The sequence below is a fragment of the Clupea harengus genome, chromosome 3 (assembly GCF_900700415.2).
Source record: "Clupea harengus chromosome 3, Ch_v2.0.2, whole genome shotgun sequence".
NCBI classification, from domain to species: domain Eukaryota; kingdom Metazoa; phylum Chordata; class Actinopteri; order Clupeiformes; family Clupeidae; genus Clupea; species Clupea harengus.
In genome coordinates, this window is record NC_045154.1 from 23,612,676 (window position 1) to 23,630,872 (window position 18,197).

The following is an 18,197-nucleotide window of genomic DNA, read 5'->3' on the forward strand; positions in this document are numbered from 1 at the left end:
TTCTCTATTGGCCGCGTGGCCTAATGGATAAGGCGTCTGACTTCGAATCAGAAGATTGCAGGTTCGAGTCCTGCCGCGGTCGATGTTTTTTTTTTCTCCAAAATCCATCCAGATCTTATGACAAGCATTATTGTCGCTTACTAAGCGATAAGATTGCATATTCAGGTAATACCCTTGTATTGCCCCCTAGTGGTTGTTATGTTAATTGATTTCAAAAGTGGGCCCAGTTGAGTTTTAGAAAAAGTTGACTGTTTATTCTTAAAACAAAAACTTACCAGGTATTTAGATTACTGTATCGCCTACTCCCTGGGTATGTTAGAAACGTATGTAAAACGTCAGTTTTATCGACAAGGATTTCGACTTGGCCAATGCAGCAACAAAAGCCATTAACATGTTTTAACATGAGTTAACGTGTAACAACGACCACAAGAGGTGCAAGGCTTAATTCGAACAGTTAATGTTGTATCGTAAATGGAGAGACAAGTGCTATACTACTTGAGATATTTATGACAATAATATTTTAATTCATGTCTATTTTCAGATTTAACTGGGCCTCTCCTGCCTTGATGACACGCCAATGATGCAATTGACTAGTCCACAACACTTGTGAGATTTTGCCCATAATTGCATTGTCAGTCGCTAGGGGGGAGTATTCTATCGCATTGCGGTTCACCATTCACCATTATTGAAAAACGTGAGGGCAAGATATCTTTTAAGACTCTTTCGGCCAGTATATTTGCTTGATTTTTAGTATATTTTATTTGTAATATGATAGTATGAACGAAGTTTTGAACTGGATAAGATGTTGTGTTGCTGCAGTAGCCTCTTTAGACTCAAGTAGCCTATAGCCTATAGATCAGACCTAGCAGATGAGTAGGCCTGGTCACAACATATTTGAACCGTCAAATTTCACACCAATTAAAAGCAAAAATATTTATATTTACATGCACGTCATTAGGGTAGCCTACGTCTTAACATTGCACCAGAAAACACAATTGACAACAGAATAGCCTTGCGATCAAGGAGGGTATGAGTCCTGAGGTGTAAGCAGGCATGTTGGCATGTTACTAATATTATTATGAGCGACGTAAAGGCTATACATATTTTATCAAAATGTCATTAAACAACTGTTGCTTTCTTTCTTCCATTCTTTCTCTGTCTTGCTTTCTTTTGAGGTATTCTCAGGCGTCAAACAAACGGAAGAAAAACGTGCTTATTATATATTACACGCGCTACTTAGCATATATTTCATTTCTGAACTGAATAGTCTTGCATAGGTACTGATAGAACTGAGACTCAATCGATTAAGTGTGCGTTGGGCTCAATCAGCTTTCTGGTGTAGGTTACCCTACTAAAAATTAAAATAAGCTATTGGTCTATTTCAGAATATGAAACTGGGTGGGTGAATTTTACATTCAGTAGCCTAATATAATAAATAAATCAAATGAAACTGCATTGTGGCCTATTTTGCGTTTAAAAATAATGTGATTGGAATTCTGAATGACAAAGGGAAGCAAAATAGATAGTAGCCCGTTGTTATACACACACATCCATAACTTTAGGCTTTGAGTAGACTACGTCTGAGAGCATCACTGTTGGTAGGCTACCTATGTGCATAGGCTTTTGAGCTACATTTTATGTGTGTAATATATATTTAGGCAAACGTGTATCCTAATGAATAGACTAAGACAAAGGGGAAAGTGGAAATAACATTGGTTGGCTATACACAGACTGTATATCCCCAATGAAGTGATACCGTCTCGTTAAACATTGTGCCCCTAACATTAGTCGAATTAATCTTTGAATTTCTGTGACTCCGATTGGCCAAAACGAACCTCTGTACTAAAATGACGTCACTACAGGCTAGAACTACCAGAGGAGGAAGGTTGGGGTCGTCCGCAGAAGAGCCCATGAGCTTGCAACTCCGAAGGCAGAGACACAAACGAACTTGGAGTGGCAAGACCCTGGAGGCACCCTGTGCTAGGGTGCTGACTGTGTCTCCAAACCTGTTGCAAGTATATGCATGTAACTGAGGATTTCCCTTTCCTACAAATATTGATAATCAATTCCGCTAGGAGAGACGCACCCTGTGCACAGAGGATGGACTGCACCTCACAAGACAAGTCCACGTGCTGCTGCCGGAGACACACCAATTCCGCTGGGCGCGAACGGATTCCAGTAGCGCGTCTGTCACCGATCACTTATCATACCTACGATTTTCATTATAGTTGGGACAACTGCAAGGAATACACAACCTCCTGCACAAAGTTGGTACGTTTTACAGAATGTTTTATTTTATGGGATTATGAAAAAAAAATGTTCAGTGTAGGCTATTCTTGGAAGAAAAAGAATGCTCTTTAAAATAATTCAGGTTTGAAGGGCACCGGAGGTCTTTCATTGATGACCGGTAAAATTGAAATACTGCGAATATCATAATTTGAAGAAAGCTATAGAAAGGGGTAGGCTATGCGCTCCTTGGTGTCTAATGATGTTAACCCTACAGCGAGTCACGGGTGGCTGATCTGAGTTCACGAGTGCAAATATTGTAATAGGCCTATGAACACGAGCGAAAACGAATACCCAGTCTAAATGAAAGCCAATAATCACAGCCTGTGAATAGGGCCCTGTACGTTTCTTGTTTCCAGATTGTTTTAGTCAGTTAGTCATATCCTACGATAAACTTTATATTGCGCCTGCCTACCTGACGTTCTAAAATGGTTTAGAAATTGAAAAATGTATGTTGGCTATTTTTACATCTCTGAATAGTGACTAAAGGAACACTACAACAATACAATAACTCAAAGATCAGCTCATCATCTAGGCCTAATGGCACTAAATGCATGCAATGAAAACAGATCCTCTTGTACCAGTTGTCAATAACCCACTGAACAGACTAGACAGAATTGCACAGACAAGTTGCAGCCATAAAACACAATCAGTGTACTTTAAGCGGGACTAGCCTAATCTACTTCATCTCTCATTTTTCTCAACAAGAGAAAAGCTAAAACGAATGTATTATTATTATCATTATTATTGATGTTCTATTTGCTGTAGCAGAACCAGAAGTAGACCAGTAGTAGTTGTTAGTAATTAGTAGCTCAGTGGAATAGTGGTCGCTTAGACAAGTGGTAAACCATGCCCATATTTTTCTTCCAGTTATTCTACTTTCCTATATCATTTCCGTAATTTAATATCTACAAGAAATAATGGCTATCGTTATCTGACATAAACTAGCTATGCTGCTGGATTTTCGATTAATTGTAGGCCATTAGGCTGTATGTCGTGCGAAATGTAGGCCTAGGCCCATGCCATTTAAAATGTCTGGACAAGACAGAGTAAAGCAGATAAGGCTACTTGCGCATACAAGTTAACTTTGTTAATGGCTAGGTGTGTTGTATATAAAGACAACAACGGTGATGATTTTCATTGTTTGCTAGCACAGGATGATATATCGATGTGGGCTTTCATCCTGTATCGTATGCAGTGCCTTAGTTTAATAATGTAGAACACGTAGTCTAGGTCTTATGTTGTCGTTATTTGCATTCATTAATACCATTATCGTATCTTGTAGATGACTAAGAGGGCCCATGGATGGAGTCGCCAGTGTCTGTCAGCGAAGCTGGCTAGAATATGCACCGAGAGTGGTTTCTATCTTTGGTTTTCTAGCTGTATGAGTGTTAAGAACCTTTCATAAAGCTAGACAACCGAAAGTAGGAATGATCCTCACATTCGCCTTGTTCTACTGGAAATGCAGCCGACGAAAATCTTCTTTGCACATCCAAGGTAGGATGGCTTTTAAAAATTGACAACAGCAGATTAGTAATGACGACACTGGGTTTTAAATCGGATTCAAGCTTTGTGAACCATGTGAAACTTCAAGTAGGTTTTGGCCGAAAGATTGGATTAAAGAAATGAAATGAATATAAGGGAATAATTCAGCTCATTACCTAAGATTGAATTATTTTATACAGAGCTGTTTTAATTGCATTGTGTCTTGTATAGGGCTTCGTTTATGCGCGAAGTATATTCCAATAACATATAGTCCAAATGTATTTTGGCAGTCAAAATATCCCAGATATGTTCCATCCACAACGTGATCCCCAAAATTAAGGCATAGAGCGAAACAGGTTGCTCACGTGGGTCACCAGCATTTTCTCTTCTGAAATCAAACTTTTTTAGAATGAATAGGCCTATGTTCTCGAGTTCTCTTTTAAGTCATAAACTGACTTAATTTATTAAAACCTATTGCTGTGTAATGCAGCTTATTTGTTGATAAGACCCAAACTGAGATAGGCAAACCAAACAAGTATACAAAAAAGCATTATACCATAATAGGCAATAGGTTGCCTATTAATTGTCCAAATCAAGATGTTTAAAGGGAGATTGCAATTATGGGAAAGAACCCAAGAATTGCAGAAATGAAGACGCAATGAGAGGCTAATTTGGCAATCACAAAACACTCAGACGTGATGTGGGAATGTCCAACATGTGAGCACATATGGTGTTTGTCTATCACATATTTACAGGTTACAATTATACACAGATATACTTCATACAAAACTTCAGTAACATCTGAAATATTCGAATAATTGAAACAATTAAATGTGCAAAATGTAATAATGTAGGTTTAAATTCTCTTTTTGAGTCCATTAAGAAGTTATTTAGCACCTGTGTTGTGGGCATTGCATATTGCTTTTTTTTTTTTAGCATTTTAGTGCTTCATTCTTACATGCATAGAAAAGTGCTTGTGATAAAATGACCACATATAAATATGCTGCTGTTGGACAATATATATGTATTTATTTATTACTTGTGATTGTATAGAACAATGTGTTTCATTTATTTTTATGTATAAGGAATGATATGATTTTGCACACATTAGTGTACTGAGATAAACATTGTATTTATATATTCACACTATGCTTATTAGTAATTCAGTCAGCTGACTACAGTACATTAAATACATTATTGTACCTCGCACTTACTGTACTAAACAATTGCAGAGGTTGCCATGACCTTACGTTGTTAGAAATGGCCGTATTTGTGATGTTTTGTCTTTTTTCTTCCCTTTCTCACAGCTGTGTGTTACCCAGAGGAGGACCCTGGCAGAGGCACCGTTAGTGCTAAAGATAGAAGGAGAAAATGTCTGCCCTCAGCTCTCCCCTCCCTACCCAGAAAACCCTGGGTGCCATCTGAGAGGAGAGAAGCCATGCCACTGCCAACGGCGAAAGATAGAGCCTGTTGGGTTGCGGGCATGTGGGTGCGGGCAAGGAGGCCATCTTATCCGGGAATGTCTCTGCAGCATCTAAGATGGCTGAGCTGGCATCCGAGGTGCGTGGCTTCATAGTCTTCTCCGCCAAGGTGTGATTGTGTGTGTGTGTGTGTGTTTGTTGGGGGTTGTGCCCGATCTCAATTTAATCGACATTACATAATATGTCGTTTTCATTACCCCCCTATCTCATGGTGCTAATTACGTCAGGAGTCCTCCGTTAGGGTGCTGAGGAAGAGAGGACAAGTAATGGGAAGAGCACAGATCACAGTGAAGGCAGCCATCTTCCTTTGTTTGGCTGGCCTCGTGCTTCTGGTCTTATAGTCTTATACAGTTGACATGACTACTACCCTACACTGCCAAATATAAACTAGAATGTGGTCATTCTGTGGTAGTGGCAGTGGTTAGAAATGTTGATTGTAGCTCTACGTATAGATTTTCAACATAGCCACGTGCTACTTAAACTTCCGAGAGAGGTAAGAATTGAAAGAGTTTCTTTGTGCAACATGATTTGAGACATTGGCCAAGTAAAAAGGATGGCCATGTAAATATGATGCAACTTCTCTGTGTTGTGATAAAACCCTCCAGTTAATGTCAGAGTGATGTCTGTTCCAGTATCATATCTGCCTGTTTTTTTCTATGTCCTTTACTATCAGTGTGTGATTGACTCCAGAAAGACAGCAGAACTGTCAACAGTTTATACACACTGAAATAGAATCTCAATGGTTTCTTTAATTTCAGTTTTTGTTGTGGGCTAGAATAGTTTTATTACTGCTAAAAATACTGCTAAAACAGAACTCTCTATATATGACTTCCATATAAAGATCATTAAAATGATACAGTAACAGATGGGGCAACGAGTAGCCTACCAAACCTACCCATACATTGACCTGTGTATACCTCCATTTTGATTGCATTGCCTGCATTTTGTAGTTTATCATGTTTTACCACCAGTCACTATGCAGAAAGACAGAGACAGAGAGAGACACATGTAAAGTTACGTTTACATTATTTGTTTTCTGTTTTTGATTATTTTACCAAGAAATTCCTTATTGGAAGGCGTTGATTAAGAGAAGAGTTGGATAGACATTTGTTTGCCTCCAAGATTTCCAGTAGTTAGCTATTAAGATTCTTCACCATATATACATACACAGTGGACATGTTTCTGGTCATCTTTCTGAGGTAATCAGCCACAGCAAATGGTTAGGAAACTAATGAAAATATTCAAGGTGGGAGGAAGAGTATAAGGTTCAACAAGAAGAGCATCATAGAAATATATCTTAATGTAGAGCATCATATAAATATATCTTAATGTAGAGCATCCAAAATCTGTTACCTGTTACTTGTGCACAATTAATTGTTTACGGGAGAAGTTTTATCATCATGGCAATCATTATGTGATGATCATTCGTGGCAGTGATTATAAGTATGCACGTACCCAGGAGGAGGTATGTCCTGGCTGTTACACAGCATTGTTCAAAAGGTGTACTTAGTGTTATGTACTTAGTGTTTATGAAGATATCAATGCTACATTTAAATGTGTAATGGTTTCACAACTACCTTTAAAAACTATTATATTTATATAACTCATTGTTATCTTATATTTTGCTCATGGGAAGCTTCTAATCTTGGGTGTCAGCATGTGGTCATGGGAGACCTCAGTGTGGCTATCACTGTATGTTAGTGATTAGCAACACTGTTCTGTTAACACGTCTAAACCTTGTACAAGTTCTCTATTATTAAGGTGTTCAGTACCCCTGCAGTTCTTACACTACGGCATGTGATATTAGGTAAACTGTCGTCATACCAACTAGCTGCTAATGGTCAGTCACCATTACCTATTTTCAGACCACTGTACTGTAATATTATGTTGTTACTAAATTAATGGGTGAACTGCGATACAGCTTTTGTCTGATACTGTTTGACTTCAGTCACCAATGGAGAAGGTTGTACACGCATCCACTATGTGTCAGTCGGAGCATGTAACATACATACAGATGAAAATCCTAATCCAAGCCTGTTAAACTTGTCTGAGATGAGATGGGATGGGATTCATGGACATTACTGAGGTCTGGCGTGGCTGAAAGGGGGGCTCTGTGGCCCTGGCGGTCTCCCTGAGAGCTCCCCTCTGAAAAGGGAGCGTGTGAGTGGCTGTCTGTGCTGAGGCACGCCATGTGCAGCTGCACCCTGCGCTGCGATGAACAGAGCACGGTGTCACATTGTTATTCTGCCCCACTCGCGCCGGCTCCCCATCAATGGTGCCCCCCCAACCCCCAACCCCACCCCCTCCGCTCCCCACACACAACTCACACACTTAGGGCCCTGTGTTCCCACCATTGTGAGTGCTTGCGCTGGGCAGGGTAGGCAGGGGGCAGGGTGGGAAACCCGGGCTGAGCAGACGCACGCGCATGCCAAAGAGACTGTTGGGTGGGAGAGGCCCTTTGTGTGCGTACGTACGAGAATAAGCAATGCAGAGTGCCACCTGATCATGCTAATTAGTCTGCTGTGTTTGCAATGTGTGTCTGGGCTGGATGGAGATTCAGAGGGGCCATTCCTAAGCTAATTCAGTGTCGTGTGATCCATGTACTCTGAATTGTTTCACATTTCCCAGGGATTGAATATAGTGCCTTCGTTTGACTACACCGCAATGTTTAGGACCTCTGGCTTCAAATCAGCTCCAGAGTTAACATTAACTCAATATATTTTTTTCAATCTGTGTTTTTTTGCGTTCAGTGTACAGAAAGAACGATAAGAAACTGATATTTGTCTGCTCTGTTAAGTTCCAGTATCATTAAATCTGAGTGGTGTGTTATGGTGAAATCATGGAGGAATTCCTAAATACTGTAAACGTATGTCAGATTCAGTTCCACTTCTAAATAGTTTGGTGGTGGGAAAGCATTAGAAAGTGAGTAAAGATAACAGTATAGAGAGGTCACTCTTAATCAACTTGAAATCATTTGATTTTTAGCAGTTGGAAAGCACCAAAAGTGGATATACATATATAGAAGAGAAAGGACCTGTGCAGTGGAGAATCCAACACTTCAACATTTCCAGTCAAGTTCAAGTTCATGGCTGTGGACATGTCTAGACAGGGTCTGTCACTGAAGTTTCTCCCGTCAGTCTGTATGGAGGGTGTGTTGAACTTTGACCCCCGTCGAGGTTGCCTGGGTGGGGAGGCCAGCCGGCTCAGTAATGTGTGGGTGAAAAGGCAGCGCTGTCAGAGCTGTGTGGAGGGAACGTCAGCCCCCCACCGCCAGTGGGAACTTCAGTTCGGGGGCGCACTTTAGAATCATCAGTCTCCATTCTGATTCCCACCCACAGTCTAGCCACCCCCCCAGAGGGGCCTGTCTAGCCGCTCCTCAGGCTGTCGTGGCACCCCTTACCACTTCCAAACAGCAAGTTCCCATCACAGACTCATCCAGGCCACACAATGGGCCGTACAGCAGCCAGCACCACACCTTTTATAGTAGTTTAATGCTATCAGATGCTAATGCACATCTACAGCCCTGCAAGCACTTGTCAATTACAGCAGGCCTGTGGACCTGTGCCAGACAGCTGCACCCAGACCCATTTGCACCTGCAGTAATTAGGTATTAAATAATATACAGAATTGGCATGCGCTCTCTCTCTGTCTCTGTCTCTTTCTCTCACTCTCTCTCTCTCTCTCTCTCTCTCTCTCTCTCTCTCTCTCTCTGTGTGTGTGTGTGTTGTCTGAGTGTCTTTGTAGAGGAGGTATGTAATAAAAGGCTGCCTATTTGCATAAGCTGCATGCAGTCTAAAGATATCAGAGAACAACAAAGCGAGAGAGACAAATATGCTTTGTGCGCCCTGAAAGGGAGAAAAGGGAAACTTTGCGTTTGGAACTGGATGGAAATTGAGGGAGTTTTCAACTGATCTCCTAGAGAGATAAAAGCCAATATTGCCCACTGAGTGTAAAAGAGCTGACAAGGTCCATTTAGGGTCGAATTCAGGAGGAAAAGATTTATTGCCTTTACTTTTCAAGCCTTAAAGTTAAGAAAAATATCTGAACTAACGCCATTTGCAGCTGCCTTTTTTTCTACAATGTGTTACAGTTAATCAATCCAAAGAACCTTCTATTCTAAAGTACTTGTCATGAAGAACCAGTTTGACGTGATCGGTTATATTAACGCTGTTAATGTTTTTGTGCTGTTTTTTCTTAGATGCGTTCCATGGGGTGGAATATGACATTTGAAGAGAGACTGGAAATGCTGGCCGTGTGGTATGGTGCACGCAAACAGGCAAGAAGAGACAACGTGTGTCTTCACCTGCATCCTCAGCCACTGCGATTACAGGACTAAGAACAGAGCTGGGAACTGTAGTTCTTTGTCCTTTGCTGTCATAGCCTTTAAATAACTTTCAGTTGTTTGTCTTGAATTTATGATGTGTTGATGCATAATTTTAGCATGTTTCATGAAAATAAAAAATAAAATGAAATGAAATTTGAGACTTTGTTTACTATCCTTTCACATGAAGTCCTAAAAATGTCTTATTTCAACTGTGGTGTGAGTAATGTGCCACAAATGTCCTATGTATATGTATAAAACATGTATACATGTATAAAATGATATATGTATAATAAAACTATATAATAAATAATATACCATGAATTAAAGGTTTTCTTTGCTACACAACAAAATCTATTCAGGGGTAAATCTGGGGTAAATGTTTATATAAATAAATAAATATAAATCACCCCTGGTCACATCACAGCATAACAATCTTCAAAGCAAATAGCGAAAGAAGCATTTCTGGCGATGGAATTATAGACTTATTGTGGCAACACTATAATTCACTATAAACTTTGGAAATGTTTTGTGTTTATCATATGTTCTGAATGTATTATGGTCACAACCCAAATTAATTAAAATAGGCCAATGTAGAGAGGCAAAACTGGTGATCTGGTGGTTCTGGTGATCACAGAGAGTCTTGTTTCATGGTAGTGGCAAGATTGGTGTTTGACCATTTAGTTCATTTACCCTGGGTTCCTCAATCCGTGTGCAGCCCATGACCACACAGACAAATAATTAGGGAATGATACTTCAGAGAGTAAGAAATTTGAAGCCAACAAATACAGATAAATGCGTAGAAACGGGATGAGGTCAAAATGCCAAAAAGGCAGTAGGAGAGAGAAAGACAGAGAGAGAGAAAGCAATGGTCTAAAAGTCTGAAAAGGCCTTAAATGTATCCTGCTTATTTCTCAGTTCCATCAAATGGCACATGCCTGAAGATGATATAGCCTATCGTGAAGTTTGATGTTGGTGATTCTTTGTCTTCCTATTTGTATTAATAATTAGCAATTATAACATCAATAATATTTTAATAATAAAAACAACAACAACAATAATAATCATAATAATAATAATATTATTCTTGTTGTTATAACATTTTTAAATAATACAGGCCTATTTTTTATATTGTTGGATGCATTGTCTATCATGCATCACATAGGCTTCACGCTTTAAGGCCAGGATGCAATAATTATAACAATAATAATAATGATAATAATAGTGATATTCATATTTCTTACCAATTCAAAATTAGAGAAATATGGTACAACTTCCTTCGAAGACAGAGGAGGAGACGGAGAGGAGAGGTCATTATCTTAACAGATGGTCAAAGCGCAATAAACAACCGAAAGGGAGTATCAGGCCATAGGCCAAAGTTATAGGTCAAGAGCCAGTGATTAAAAGACAATGCCCTCTTAATCCCCGGTGACCGCTTTTTCAAGGGTTTTGGAAGTCAGCTTTTGAGTAAATTAGTTTGCGAGGTGTTCATCACAGCATCTTACTCAACTCGATTCAGTCGGTCTTAAGGCGTCTTTAATTTCTGACCACGTTAATGACTTCAAGGCTAGACCTCAAGTTACGGATTAGACCAACTGATTTTGGATAATACATTTGGGTCATCAGATTACATAGTCTAGTCTGTAAATTATGTGAAATACAGATGAATACAACGGAAACCTTTTAATAGGCTCTTCTATGCCGTTCAGTTTTAGACTTTCTCATTAATAGGCAACTTATTTTAAGGGAAACACTGAATGGATGAAATAGGATGTGACTGTCCTCTAAATCCGTGACCAGCATGATGTTTTAGGTCGAATCCAATTTTATGTAAGCTATAGTCTGCTACAGATATTCTACAGTCTAGTACAAATTGTCTGAATAGACTCATCTACTTGCTATTATTTTAAAGGCAATATTAAAACTATTTTTCACAATTATTTGGCAACAGAATTTATTCTTTATTAATTAATTAATTATGTCGTTCGTTTTACCATTTGATGTTTGTGTCCGCACCTTTGCTGTGAAGGCAAAAACTTTGCAGGGCACCGAGTCACTCGCAAACATTCGATTATCTTTTTTTTTCTTTGCTTCAAAATCTATGCCCCTGTCCAAGCATATCCTATAAAAAGTAGGCTAATCCGTTATCCTTCGTCATGAACAGTGTCTGCACGGAGCCCTGCGTTGAGAACTTGTCATTGAGAAAGTAATGTAAAGTAAGCTATTGAAGCTTAGTATTCAAAGCTAAGGATATCCGTTTGACCATACGTCTCTCTCTCTCTCTCTCTCTCTCTCTCCATCTATCTATCTATCTTATATAGATAGATATATATATATATCTTTTTTCTTTCTTTCTTTCCATCTTTCTTTCTTTCTCTCACCGGTCTGTCGAAGTGATGTGATAATACAACTGTATTTATCACTGAAAAGTTTCTTTCTTGGTGTTTCATCCTGTATTAGTTATTTTAGTCTATGGCAAAATAATTTGTAAATGTTTCAAAGATAATTTATGACTCATTGGCTTAAGCATGAACATCGTCAATGATTTCAATTGAATTAATTGTTCCTTGTATAAAGGCCTACGTGAATAGGCTATTTGATGACGCTTTCAGTATTGCATGCGTCTGCGTCTGCGTATTCCGCTTTTTTCATGAACTTAAAACAATTTATTTTTATGTGTGCGGTGGTTTATTGAACAAAATAGAAAGGATCAGCAGGCTTGTTGTTAAGAAATTCGAGGTAGACCTCGATGCCCTCCATTAAGAATCAAGAACGATGGACTTTAACTCAAACTATGGAAGTTTTGATTAGATTTTATTATTTGTAACCCACAGAAGACAATCCACAAATGTGTACCATGATCCACAAATATTTCACTACCCACAAACAAAACGCCACCCTTTGATGCTTCTCTGAATGTTATATACTTTCTGCTTTATTGGAATTCTGAAATAAACTGTTCAGTGAGTGCAAACTTGTGAACGGAGGATCAAAAAGGGTAAAGATTCCTACTGTATACCGAACTGTAGCCTTATGACCTGATGGTGCTTCGACATACAATATTACAATAATTCGAGTTTTGTGCTAAATTACATTCTATGTTCACATCAGTATCTCCAAGTTCGTCCTGAATGACTGATGTATATTGGCTAAATCAGTTCGGCCTGTCATACTTACAATGCAATGGCAAATATTAGCGTATAAGGACATCATTCAGTGTCTTAAAAAGACGGAGTGGATCGATTAATCTGTCCAGCTTTATTTATACACGGAAGACTTCATACAGATAAATGTCTTCTAAAGTACCATCCATTTGATAAATTGAAGAGTTAATCATGAATGAGGTTACCAATAAGAGAGTTCATTTTTTTTATGTATTTGAATAGATTTTCTTTGTTTTCTTAGATGTTTTAAAGAAATAGTGGATATCTTACTTTTTTCCTTTTGTTTTTCATTCCATACTTATTTACATATTTATTTTGAATATCTGTAGAGATACTGTTATGAGTTTATGTGTATTTTTTTCCATTACAACATTTATTAAGCTGTAACATCATCAAAAGAGAAATTGTTTTATTTTCTTTCTTTCTTTCCTCACAGATCAACGTATTCAGCTATTTCGAAAAGTGCATAGAGCTCAAATCCACATACTCACACACACTGTACACACAGATACTGTATATTACATTGTGCAATTGTATGTTTTATATTGTGACTGTATGCGTCATCATTAAACTCTGTAAATAAATTCCAAGCTTACGCAAAAAAAGGCCTTTTAGGACCGTGATAGTATACAAACAACTGGCATTATCTTTAGGCAGCATATGATAGTCTATATGAGTAAGTTCATTAGGTTTTTTATAGACTTCAGTAACATTTACGAGCATGTCAGCAACAGCAGGGAAGAAGATACCAAGGGCTTTTAATGCAAACTTCTAATATGCACCCTTTCCCATCTTGTTGTTAAAGACCAAAGAGATTATATGAAGGGTTTACACTTTTTTGTCTGTCCAGATTTTTTGTCAGTATGTTGGTATTTGTGGAGCTATTGGAATATTAGTAAAGACATCACATTCCATCACGCACCCAGTCTCATTTGAATTCCTCAGTGTCAAAACAACCTTTGACCCTGGTGTCTGGGTGCCTTGTGTGATGGAAGGTCAAGGTCATCTGTTGGCCCCTCCTGTGGCGGGGAGTTCAGTAGAACAGAGGCAGATAGAACAGAATGTCTGTTTGGAGAAAATAACAATAACACCAGACATCTATGTCCCACACAGGGTCTGTTCAGGCCAGACTACAAAGGTATACAGATTCACACAGAACTTCAGATTACATAGTCTAGTCTGTAAATTATGTCAAATACAGATGAATACAACGGAAAGCTTTTAATAGGCTTGTCTACGCCGTTCAGCTTTGGACTTTCTCATTATTGTCTCATTATATACTGATTCACACATAACTACTATGTTCAACAACATATGCATTCATTTATATAGAAATTACATTTAAACCCCTGTTTGCCACTCCATGGCTTCCAAAAAAGGTTCATTTCTGGACTTGTGATTCAAATCATCAGTATTCTTATACCGCAAAAAGCAAATAGCTGTCTACATTGTGTAACCAGCATATCTTTGGCGCTTCACTGTAAAAGTCTCTAATCAAGATAACTACTCAAATCTTTACTTTAAAAATACAGATACTGATGGAAATGTTTTGCTATGACTGGAATGTGTGATGTTCTAGCACCCATGCCTTACACCTGCTGTTCCATTTCCCATTCAAATTGGAGATTTAGTTAGATTTTTACACAGAAGCAAATTGTTTCTCACACTGCAGCTAATAGATGAACATATCTAGAAAGGGAATTTCAACATGCACTATACAGCAGAGAACATCTGCAAACAAGTTCTCCATTACCCAGTAATGCACAAAAGAGAGCAGAAGAGCCTTTGGGCAATGATGGGTCGGTGGGTGACCGATGAGAGATGGACGTCAGAGAAGGGGACAGTGAAGGGTGGAGTGGAAGGCTGAGCGCATGAACACAGCACACCCTAGAGGCCACAGAGAGATGGAGCTCCAGAATCCTGTCGACAGGGCACTTTCACCCCTGGCTACAGGGCACTCTTACCCCTGGCTAAGGGAGGATGGACCGCTGGCTGACCTGTGCCCAGACATTGATGGGGACATAATGCTTCTGTAGTTAAACAAATGAAAAACAAAAAGTTAAACATTAAACAAATTCCAAGCTTATGCAAAACAAAACAAAAATTATACAAACAATTGGCATTATCTTTAGGCCGCATACTATAATAGTCTACATGAGTAACGGAGACGGACTAGCATATAAAGGCCTTAAGTCCATTAGGTTTTTTTATAGACTTCAGTAACATTTACGAGCATGTCAGCAACAGCAGGGAAGAAGGTACCAAGAGCTTTAAATGCAAACTTCTAATATGCACCCTTTCCCATTGGTAATAACCAGCAAGAGATCAGAATTTAGAATCAGAATCAGAATTCTTTTTTTTGGCCAAGTATATTTTCACATACAGGAAATTGACTTAGTGTGGTTGGTGCATAGGACATATAACAACAATATATACTGTATATAAACAGAGCAAAGTATTAACTGAAAATGTACAAAAAAGCAAATATTAACAAAATATTTTAATGAGCGTCTTAAACTAAATGAGAAGTTCAAACAATTTACTAGCAATGACTTTGCATATTCAACAAATACTTATTGGTGTATTACCATATCAAAGAATCACAAAAAGCCTGAATGTCAGAGCACACTCTTCTAACTTAAACATACTCTACAAAGTCATTTCCAATCCTATATATTGACAACATTCCTTTTCTGTTCATGCATTCATTTGCATGTCCTCAGTGGCTCCCCCTCTTTTCCAGGAAAGCCCCCAGGATGGCTACTGCTCTGGGCACTGCTGGGTGTGTGGCTGGGAGGGCTGTGTGCGGCTGGCCCCCTCGTTAACATGCTCATTGTGGGACCTCCATTCGGAGGGCTGTTTTCTCACACTCATGGCCTCATCCAAGAGATGCACGATCAGCCCCCTCCCTCCACAAGCTTGTCACTCATGCACACACACACACACACACACACACACAACACCCAACACCCAACACACACACACACATCCAGACAGGCAATCAGTCATCAGTTGTGAAAGGGGGGCCTCCCCTCTCCGTATCCCTTCTCTTTTAACGCTCCCTGCCTCTTTTCTCTCCCTCTCTCTGTCTTTCTCCTGTTCTCTGCTGTGTTGAATGGGCGGGTTAGCCTTAATCCCCCTCTCTCGCTCACTCCCTTTAGTTCCCGCCATAGTGATTGTGCCTCTTCCACTGGCCAGCATGGTAAACCGGGTCATGTGTCTCTGGAGGTCTAGTCCAACCAACTCCGCCATCCCACCCCCACCCCCTGCCTCCCTCTCCCAGGTTATGGCCCATCAAGACTACTGCCTCCTTGTCAAGCAGAGTCCTCTTTGACAGCCACAAAAGGATCATATCATGAAAGGGGCTTGATTTAGTTTTAACAGGGTCCTGTGTCCTCCCTTTAAGGGGCTAATGAATAAACATGTTGAGCAGCCATCTTAAGGGTGGAGTGGGGTGTGTGTGTGTGTGTGTGTGTGTGTGTGTGAGAGAGAGAGAGAGATAGGGGTGTGTGTGTGTGCATAGACATAGTATACTATGTCTATGTGTGTGTGTGTGTGTGTGTGGGGGGGGGGTCTGGGAAAAGAGGAGTGGGGAGACAGAGTCTGATTTAAATGGGGCACTCATAGAGCCATTACCTTCTTAACTCAAATGTGTTAATAGAAGACAAGACAGCCCATCCTTCATCTTGCTTTAGACTGAGGAAATTGGAATTGAGGATGCAAAGAACTTCGATAAAAGAATTTCAACTTGATGTGGTGCAGGGAACTATTACCTATTGAAGTTCCAATTTTCACAAGGAAAGCAGAGTTGTAGTTATATAGAATTATACTTGTGATCAGGACAAGATATGTCTGGACAAAGTAAGTTCACAAAGCAGTGACCTGAACTTCACACTTCAGACCCAGTGACCTTTGACCTTTGTGTAAAAAGACCTATAAAGTAAAGGTCCCTCCTCATCCCATCAACTCAGACAACCCAGAAGGACTGATCTTTCACCTAACCTTGACCTTAGGAGAGACAACCCAAGATGACATCCAGCAAGGGTGGAAAAATAGAAGAGAGAGAGAGAGAGAGAGAGAGAGAGAGAGACTTTGCTAAATTTGGATGTAATCATCAAAATTACATGACATTAAGCATCTGTTAGAGGTTGGAATTCAATTCAGACAACCCAAATTGTAGATTTTAAATATTATTTATTGACCACCAAGTGTGAAAGAAGATTTTTGATAATCTGTTCTTAATCTGTTCTTAAACACAAATAAAGCTAAATAAGGGACAACAGTATCCACGGTATTGCAATCTACCACGCTTGCAGCCTTTGAACTGGTCTACAGTTACAATCTACACACTTCACAAAAGAAAACACACAAGACATACAAAATATTTAAAAATAGCGTAAATTATTATTAAAATTTTCAGCGTTGACATAATATCAGTATCTGTAAAATTCTCAGTAAAAGGCTTCATACAGTTACACTCAAACAAATAGATTAACAAATGATTATCAGTAAAATTCCAGTGGTAAGACAAGCCAATCAAGTTCAAAAGATACATATGTTATCACATTCAAAGCCATTTTGCTTTTGTCACACTTTTTGGTAGGTGCCAGTTGCCAATTGCCAGTTATTCTTAAAAGAAAAATCCAAGCAATTGACAGCCCTGCACGAGGAGCAGCATTCCAGCATACATGAGAGAATCAGTATGCAGTGTGCATGGTGTTTATGTGTGTGAGTGTGTGTTGCCATGGTGTTTATGTGTGTGAGTGTGGTGCCATGGTGTTTATGTGTGTGAGTGTGGTGCCATGGAGTTTATGTGTGTGAGTGTGTGTTGCCATGGTGTTTATGTGTGTGAGTGTGGTGCCATGGAGTTTATGTGTGTGAGTGTGTGTTGCCATGGTGTTTATGTGTGTGAGTGTGTGTTGCCATGGTGTTTATGTGTGTGAGTGTGTGTTGCTGCTGCTCTACATCTGCGGTTCTGAGTAGTTAGGCTCCGCCCTGTGAATGAGAAAGACAGATCAATTCAATGATGTCATAGCCCTCCTTCATACAAAGAGGAACTAGTGACACCTTGTGGATTGAAAGTGCAACATATCTGAAAGCATTTAATGGGGATCTCGAGAAAAATGTGTTGAACACATAACACAGAAGAAAACACTATGTCAAGATGCAAGCTTATAAAATAGAAACAGGGGAAAGCTTGAAAAACATCAGTGTGACTTACAGGTCTGTGCGTTTGTTCATCATCATGTGGTTGTTGTACTCCAGGATGGGAGGAAGATGTTCTTCCTCTTCTGGTACCTACACAGACAGACAGACAGACAGACAGACAGACAGACAGACACAGACACAGAAACAGAAACAGACAGACAGACAGACAGACAGACAGACAGACAGACAGACAGACCTGTTTCAGAAATACCTCAATATACTTTTCCTACGGGACCCCCATCATGTATCTGT

The 18,197-nt window shown here is 39.5% G+C and overlaps 1 long non-coding RNA gene and 1 other non-coding gene across 4 annotated transcripts; both read left to right on the forward strand.

Moving 5' to 3' along the window:
* Window positions 1-9: 9 nt before the first annotated feature.
* trnar-ucg lies at window positions 10-82 on the forward strand. Its single transcript has one exon. It is a non-coding gene; the product is annotated as a tRNA-Arg (tRNA).
* Window positions 83-1,875: 1,793 nt separating this feature from the next.
* Window positions 1,876-9,480, forward strand: LOC116220035. Of its 3 annotated transcripts, none has more exons than XR_004163423.1 (3): window positions 1,876-3,783; window positions 5,079-5,331; window positions 9,451-9,480. It is a non-coding gene; the product is annotated as an uncharacterized LOC116220035 (long non-coding RNA). The 3 variants fall into 3 exon arrangements; XR_006152316.1 differs by having other exon boundaries at window positions 1,876-2,271; window positions 3,572-5,331; XR_006152315.1 differs by having other exon boundaries at window positions 1,876-5,331.
* Window positions 9,481-18,197: the final 8,717 nt, after the last annotated feature.